At 36.6% G+C, this 7,500-nt stretch overlaps 1 long non-coding RNA gene across 2 annotated transcripts in view; it reads right to left on the bottom strand.

Annotated features, from left to right (window-relative positions):
* Positions 1 to 7,500, bottom strand: part of LOC136829440 (uncharacterized) — a 180,617-nt gene that overhangs the window by 122,446 nt on the left and 50,671 nt on the right. The window lies entirely within an intron of this gene.

Here is a 7,500-nt window from a genome sequence, read left to right as displayed (position 1 = left end):
GATGCCGCTAGTCCAGCAAAAACGGGGATAAAAAAAAAGTTGGAAAAAAGTTAAAATTGCTGCCTCACCAACGCTGCCGACTAATTTAATCTGAGATGATACAATAAGTGAAAATGGAACCCAATAGCCAATTAGGGTGGCTAAACGGCTTTCTATTAATGATCGATTAATCATCAGTTTCAGAGAATGATCAAAGGCTGCTCGCATCTATTTTTGGGTCGGGTCTGTAGAGGCGATCTGAAAACTCATCTTTAAAAGATCATTTCCGTCTCATTAAGTATTGTGGTATATCTCGTCGTATTTGCATCCATCGGTTCTGTTCAACGGAAAGTGCCCTATATTCTCTCTCTGTATATATATATATATATATATATATATATATATATATATATATATATATATATATATATATATATATATATATATATATATATATATATATATATATATATATATATATACTCTTATAATATCATGATATATTGCATAATCATCGTATCTTACAGTCTCTCTTTCACTCACATTTTGACTGAAAATTAAATTTTATGGCTAACTACGCTGCTGTTGATATTCAAAACAATAAGAAAAAATATCAAGCTGATTACGTCTTACCAGCATTTCATAAGCTTTCCCCATTACTCTTTTCTGACAATCATTTCCTCCACATGAAACACAGGACAAGAAAAGTTCCTCGAGTTCAGAGTGAATTCTGAAATCACATGATGCACTCAATAGATTCCTTTCCGCAAACTTCAGTGAATTTTATAAAGAATTGCCTACAGCAATACTGCAACACTTGCAGATTCTCCGATGTATTGGCGAGGAAAAAGTTTCTGTCCGGAATTTTACATCACTGCGCGCTTAACTTCGCCATTGAAGTTAGGCAATAATCAGAGAAAAATTGAGAGAGAGAGAGAGAGAGAGAGAGAGAGAGAGAGAGAGAGAGAGAGAGAGAGAGAGAGAGAGCGACAGGCAGGAAGACCAGCAGAGAAAATCGAGAAATGGCAATGCAATATTGTGATATATATTTCTATTATTTCTGATAAATTTGGACTTTTTGTTTTAGACATTTTATATAAAATTCGTAAATCCATTTATAACTAGGAAATCAGAGGGCCTGCATAGGTGGCATTTAACATTTAAACCTTTAGTAAAGAAAAGGCAAAGTTATCTCACCCTCAAATTATCCGCTCCTACAGACTTCCTCTTTATATAGCCCGTGCAGACCAGAACTAATTTTCGAACTATGAAATCACATGACAAGTTGAGCGTCGTCATTATCGCAGACATCAAGAGGCCCCATAGCACCCTGTAACGGTGCTTTTCGGGCCTCGTCAAACGGAATAGAGTCCTTATGCCCATAACTCAAGGTAATGGTCAGTGTGAATGTGAATTATGCTACAAAGTGATGGAGCTATTTTCTAATTATGCATAATAATGGGGCTCTTAGGATGTCATATGCTACACAAGTCGTCTGAAATGATTCATGATATCGGGGAATGGCGCGTAATTTTCCGATCTTTATGGAAATAATGGGACCATGTATTAGATTTTTCTTTGTTGTGTTTAGTGTTCACATGCACAAGGAAAAGTTTCCACCTCTTTCAGCTATAGAGGAAACGCAAAACTATGATACCAAGAATATCGGCTGTTTTATATTTAGAGGTATTCCATTAGAACTAGTGGCTTCTACTCTTAATCCATTGATCATATAACTTGATTGCCCATTCAAACATACCATTAAATTTCGAAATATGATCTAGAACACGACTGCACTCATAAATGAACTTCTTGCAATAATCCCTAATTATAACTTAATTCTTCCTTCCATACACGAAAAGTATTTAGAGTTTTCTAAATATATGGCATTAGAGATTACAATATTGTGCTCAAAGAAGCTTTATCTCTAAAAAGATCTGATTTATTATTGTGATCCTATTTCATTATTTATGTACAACTTTCTGCATAGATATAAAATAGATATTATATAACAGCACAGTATCAGAAGAGTATAATATAGATGTACTAGCAATGTAAACTTACCATCTGAGTATTTAGCAAATGCTAACATCATAATATATACTGTATATTATAATGATCTGTCTTATAATATGTGTTTTCTGTAAATTTAATGTTTCTGTAATTTTTATATATATTTTCTCTTATGTTTGTCATGTGTTGTGTGTTGAAATATCAGGTCTCAGATCTTAAAAGGCTTAGCTGACTGTGTGATAAGATACATTTATCTGTGAGAGTCATGTTTGCACAGCTGGGTAGGCCAATGTTTACTCAGGTGTCAGGTGCCCAACCAGGGTAAACCCCTTTGTTTCCTTATCCACATAAGCTGTCATTAAAAAGAGATATGGGATGACAGGTTTAGATAACAGTGGTTGCCTCTAAATGTTTGTTGTTTACACAAGTGTTCAGACAGGAAATCCCCTGTCAATTATACAGATGAGAGGACAGGCTAAAGAGTCTTTTCTCCTCCAGGGAATAATTCCCTTCTTTATTTTCCCTTCTCCAGGGAAAAAAACCCTTGTTTATTCCTTTTTTTCCTAGGGAAGATTCCCAGAGTGACCCATTTCCAAAAAATGCCTAACTGGCAACATATGTTTATTCTCATAGTAGAATTTTGGAAGACTGTTCAGTCCAGACAGAGACTCTGTAGAGTTTGGTTGGGTTTTCTCTCTCTCTCTCTCTCTCTCTCTCTCTCTCTCTCTCTCTCTCTCTCTCTCTCTCTCTCTCTCTCTCTCTCTCTTCAGAAAAGAATAAAATTTTATAGGTGTTTGTGGTCACTTGTAATACTGTACCCTATCTAAGGTCTGGTCATAGGAAAAGTGTATTAAAAGTGTAACAGGCGCCTCATAGAAAGTGTGTTTTTGTGAAATTCCCAAAGGTTCTCACAAGCTTGTGAAAAGTAAAGTGGTTTTTTACTTATTTTTACCATGGTAAAATAAGAGTACTAAGGAGATTTTGCCTTAGTGAAACTATTGTTGATAATTTTTTTTTGCATTTTTGCATGCTGTTGTTTTTACATTTTTTTGTGTGTTCTTGTATTTGTGCATTTTCTTGTGTGTTCTTGTATTTGTGCATTTTCTTGTGTGTTCTTGTGCTTACAATTTCATAATTTTACCCAAACTTTTGTGTTGGTGATTTAACATTTAGTTGCTTTACATTTTGCATATTTTTTTATACTTAAACATTGCATACTTGATTTGATTTACATATGTTAAGGTTTCCTTTTCAAATCTTTAGTAATTCTTAATAGTTTGAATTTTGCTTAGTTAACGTAATTTTTCAATAAATTAAAGTTTTGTGAGTTAATCTTGTTTAAGAATTAATTAAATCTTGTGCCGTTTTCAAGTAATAGTAAAAATTATAAATTTTGAGGTTAAAAATAAATTTTTTATTTAAAATTGTTGAACATAGTGTTTCATTTTTTTTGACCACCAGTGAATAGGACTAATTGTGTGTGCACAAGGCAAAGTGATAAACATGTTTTGTTCTCCTTCAGTTTTTTGAAGTGAATGAAGGCCAGGGAAACAATTATAGTTGTTTGATGGTGTGATGCCCTTTTTTATCTAGTATATTTCAATACCTCACACATAACTTGATAAACTTAGTTTGATTTTAAGAGTGATAAGCAAGTTTTAAGGGATCACTGTTGCCTTTAAAGTGTTCATTCGTAATTTTATTGTTATGAGGGTTCAAGTATCTGGCTGAAGTGAGGTAAATTTGTGGATTTTATGACTAGTTGTGTGCTAATTTCATTTGGTGGCCAGGCCCGGGGGAACGAAACAAAATATCACCCTGGTTTATGGTTTATACTGGTGGTGTTAGGGATACATTTTGATAAGAGAGTGACCACATAGTTATTTTGAATTGTACTGTAAAATATTTAGTTGAGTAACTTAGAGAAAATGGCTCTGTTCGAAGTTCAGAAGTTTTTAGCAGCTCCATCCATCCAAGTGTTATCTGAATCCAACCTGACTAAGGCACAGTGGATCATTTTAGCAGTGGCATGTAAGGGTAATGTGTCTAGTGGTATGATTGAGGCACAAATCAAATGTAATGCAACTCAAACATTAATAGACTCTGGTAAAGTAGATAGAGGGTTAAGTGAGGCATATGAATTGTTGAATGCGGCTGAGATAGAATTTACATATAAGCAAGGGCAAGAGAAAGAGAACAGTGATGCAGAGGCAGAGCTTAGACGTTTAGAAACAGAAGAAAATTTGTGTAGACTGAAGGTGCTAGAATCAGAAGAAAAGTTGATTAAGCTGCAGATGCAGGCTGAAAGAGAAAAAGACGACAGGCACAGAGCAAGAAGGCAAGAAGAAGAAAGAGAAAGAGCAAGACATGAATGGGAGTTGGAGTTAATCAAAGCTCGATCCACATTACCTGTAACCCTGTATAACTACACCCAAAGAACTCAGATCCTGTGTTTGATGTAGTAAGAGTGCAGAAGTTAACTCGAAAGTTTACAGAAGAAGCTCCAGATGAGTTTTTTGAGCACTTTGAAAAAGTGGCTTCAGGTATGGGATGGCCAGAGGATAAATGGTCAGTCTTGTTACAGAGTGTTCTCATTGGTAAAGGAAGAAGTGCCTATTTAGACTTATCAGCTGATCAGCGTAAAGAGTACGATGTACTGAAACACAATGTGCTACAAGTTTACCAGATGACCCCTAAATATTACAATGAAAGATTCAGATCTTTGAGAAAGGATGACAAGATGACTTTCTTGGATTAGGCCTATAAAGTAAGATGTTTCAGATGATGGTTGAAGGCTGCTAAAGTTAAATCTATGGACGAACTTGAGGAGTTAGTAGTCCTAGAGCAATATTTTAAGAGGAATTCCTGAACACATAAGAGCTTATTTAAGAGAGAGAGAGGTTAAGAAACTTGACAAAGCTGCTGCACTAAGCGAAGATTACAATACAATCAGTAGCAGAAGGAATTATAATGTCAAGTACCAGAACCAACAACTCACAGGTTATAGGTCTCATTCGAATTTTAGGAACATTGATGTAAGAAACCCTAATAGTGGCAATGCCATTACAAAGCCAGGATATACCCCTCAGCAATCGAATGGTAAATCCTCACCCTCCACTTTCTCAAGACAGATACAGAAGACTAATGTTGTCTGCTGCAAGTGTGGAAGAGTAGGACATTACAGTCGAGATTGTTATAAGATGCAACAACAGACCAAGCCAGTTGGTCAAGTGGTTAAAGGTAACCAGGTGAAGCAAGTGTTCCCCACACTGAACACTGAGACTAGACAAGCAGAGTGTTTAGCAACCAGTATAAATGTAACCTCAAGCAGTGAGTGGCTGAGCAGTTTGGAGGCTTTTAAACCATATACCTATGAAGGTATGCAAACAACTCAAGGAGGGAGTTTGCAGGAGCCAGGTACCAATCAAGGTGTTACGTGATACAGGGAGTAACCATAGTGTGGCAGTTCGTGGTGCTCACCCACAGCTGGAGAAGAATCTCACCAGAGATTCAGTTATTTTGAAGGGTATAGGAGGAGAGGAAGTAACTCCTATATGCCGCTTCCATCTGTCATGTGAATTGGTGACAGGAAGTATTGATTTTGCAGTAAAGGACTCACTAGCTGTTGAAGGTGTACATGTTTTACTGGGTAATGAAGTTGGTGGTGTACCCTTTGTTCCTTGTCCTATAGTGACAGACAAACCGTTAGAGAAGAAAAACCCCCACCTGTGTCCAAGCTGTGTAACTACCAGGAGTATGAAGAGAACGATATTTGCAAGCGAGGAAACTGAGGATTTACCTGTATCAGAAGGACCTTTGAGCTTAGTACAGCTATTCCAGGAAAGTGAAGGTTTCCCTAGTGTTAGTAATAAAGGGAGTACCCAAGAAGAAGAGGATCCTGGTTGTTATTGAAGAGACTCAGCGTAGTCAAAATGTTCCTGAAGATAGAAGTGAAACTACAGTAGCAGAGTTAGCGGATATTGAGAGTTCAGCCCTTGAAGTTGGTCAAGTTACTAGAAAGAAGCTAATACAACTTGCAGAAGAAGCATACAACATTGGCTGATTTGTTCTTCAGAGTTGTTGATCAAGAAGAGATGCAACAAACTCCTACCTGTTATTATCTAAAGGAAGGATTGCTAATGAGGAAGTATTGACCTGCAGATACCAGGAAATGCTGAATGGGGGGAATATAATCAAATTTTGATTCCATATCCGTTGAGGAAGCAAGTGGTAGCAGCAGCGCATGAGTCTGGACATATGGGAATCAAGAAGACTTGGAGAAGGTTATGAAGTATTTTTTCTGGCCTGGACTTCACAAGAATGTTAGCAAGTTTTGCAGAGAGTGTCACACATGCCAGATAGCTGGGAAACCGAATGAAACTATTCACAAAGCCCCCCTACAACCCATAGAAGTTAGAGGAGAACCCTTTAGCAAGGTGATTATAGATGTGGTTGGACCGCTTCCAAAAATGAAGAAAGGAAATTAATATCTGTTTACATTAATGTGTCCAGTAACAAGGTATCCTGAGGCGATTCCTGTAAGAAGTATAAGTGCAAAGGTAATTGCTGAGAAGTTGGTGAAGTTTTTCTCCAAGTTTGGAATACCAGAAATTGTACAAAGCCATAGAGGAACGAACTTCACTTCAAAATTATTCCAGGATATGATGAACTTGTTAGGAGTGAAACAACAGTTATCAACCGCCTACCATCCAGAGACTTAAGGAGCCTTGGAAAGGCTCCACCAGACATTGAAAAGTATGTTAACAAAATACTGTAATGAATCTGGAAGGGAATGGGATGTTGGTTTACCCTTGATGTTATTTGAAGTTAGGGATGCTTACCAAGAAAGCATGGGATGTTCACCAAATGAAATCATTTTTGGTCGAGACATATGAGGCCCATTGAAGATTCTTGCAGAGAATTGGGAAGAAAATCAAGAGAAAGTCCTAGGACAATATGTGAAGAACTTGAGGAAAAGTTAAGAGAAACTAGAAAATTCTCTTTAGAAAATTTGAAAATAAGTCAAGAGAAAATGAAAAGGAAATATGATGCTACGACTAAGCTAAGAAATTTTAGTGTTGGACAGTAAGTTCTAGTGTTCTTATCAATGAAAAGATTTCCCCTTACCAATAAGTTTCAAGGTCCTTATAGGATAATAGAGAAGTTAGGTGATCGAACTTATGTGACTGAAACACCAGGAAGAAGGAAACGACAAAGGAAGATACAGAATCTTTTGAAACCTTACTTCTCAGAGACTAGAACTGAAACAGCGTCAATGGCCCAAACAACTTCATCTATAGAGGACAATGGTGGCTACGAATTGGGAGCTGAAAACAAGATGAACAATTCTTCAATACTGGAAAATTTGGAGAACAAACTAAAACATCTGAATGTTGACCAAGCAATGAATTAAGTGAAATTATTCAAAGTTTCCCTGAAATTTTTGCAGATGGACCTAAGTGTACCAATTTGACAAAGCATGAGATAAAGATCAGAGAAGATGGAAAA

The sequence above is a fragment of the Macrobrachium rosenbergii genome, chromosome 44, assembly GCF_040412425.1.
Source record: "Macrobrachium rosenbergii isolate ZJJX-2024 chromosome 44, ASM4041242v1, whole genome shotgun sequence".
Classification (NCBI taxonomy): Eukaryota; Metazoa; Arthropoda; class Malacostraca; order Decapoda; family Palaemonidae; genus Macrobrachium; species Macrobrachium rosenbergii.
The sequence above is the reverse complement of the archived record's forward strand: the minus strand, read 5'-3'. Positions and strand labels throughout refer to the sequence as shown.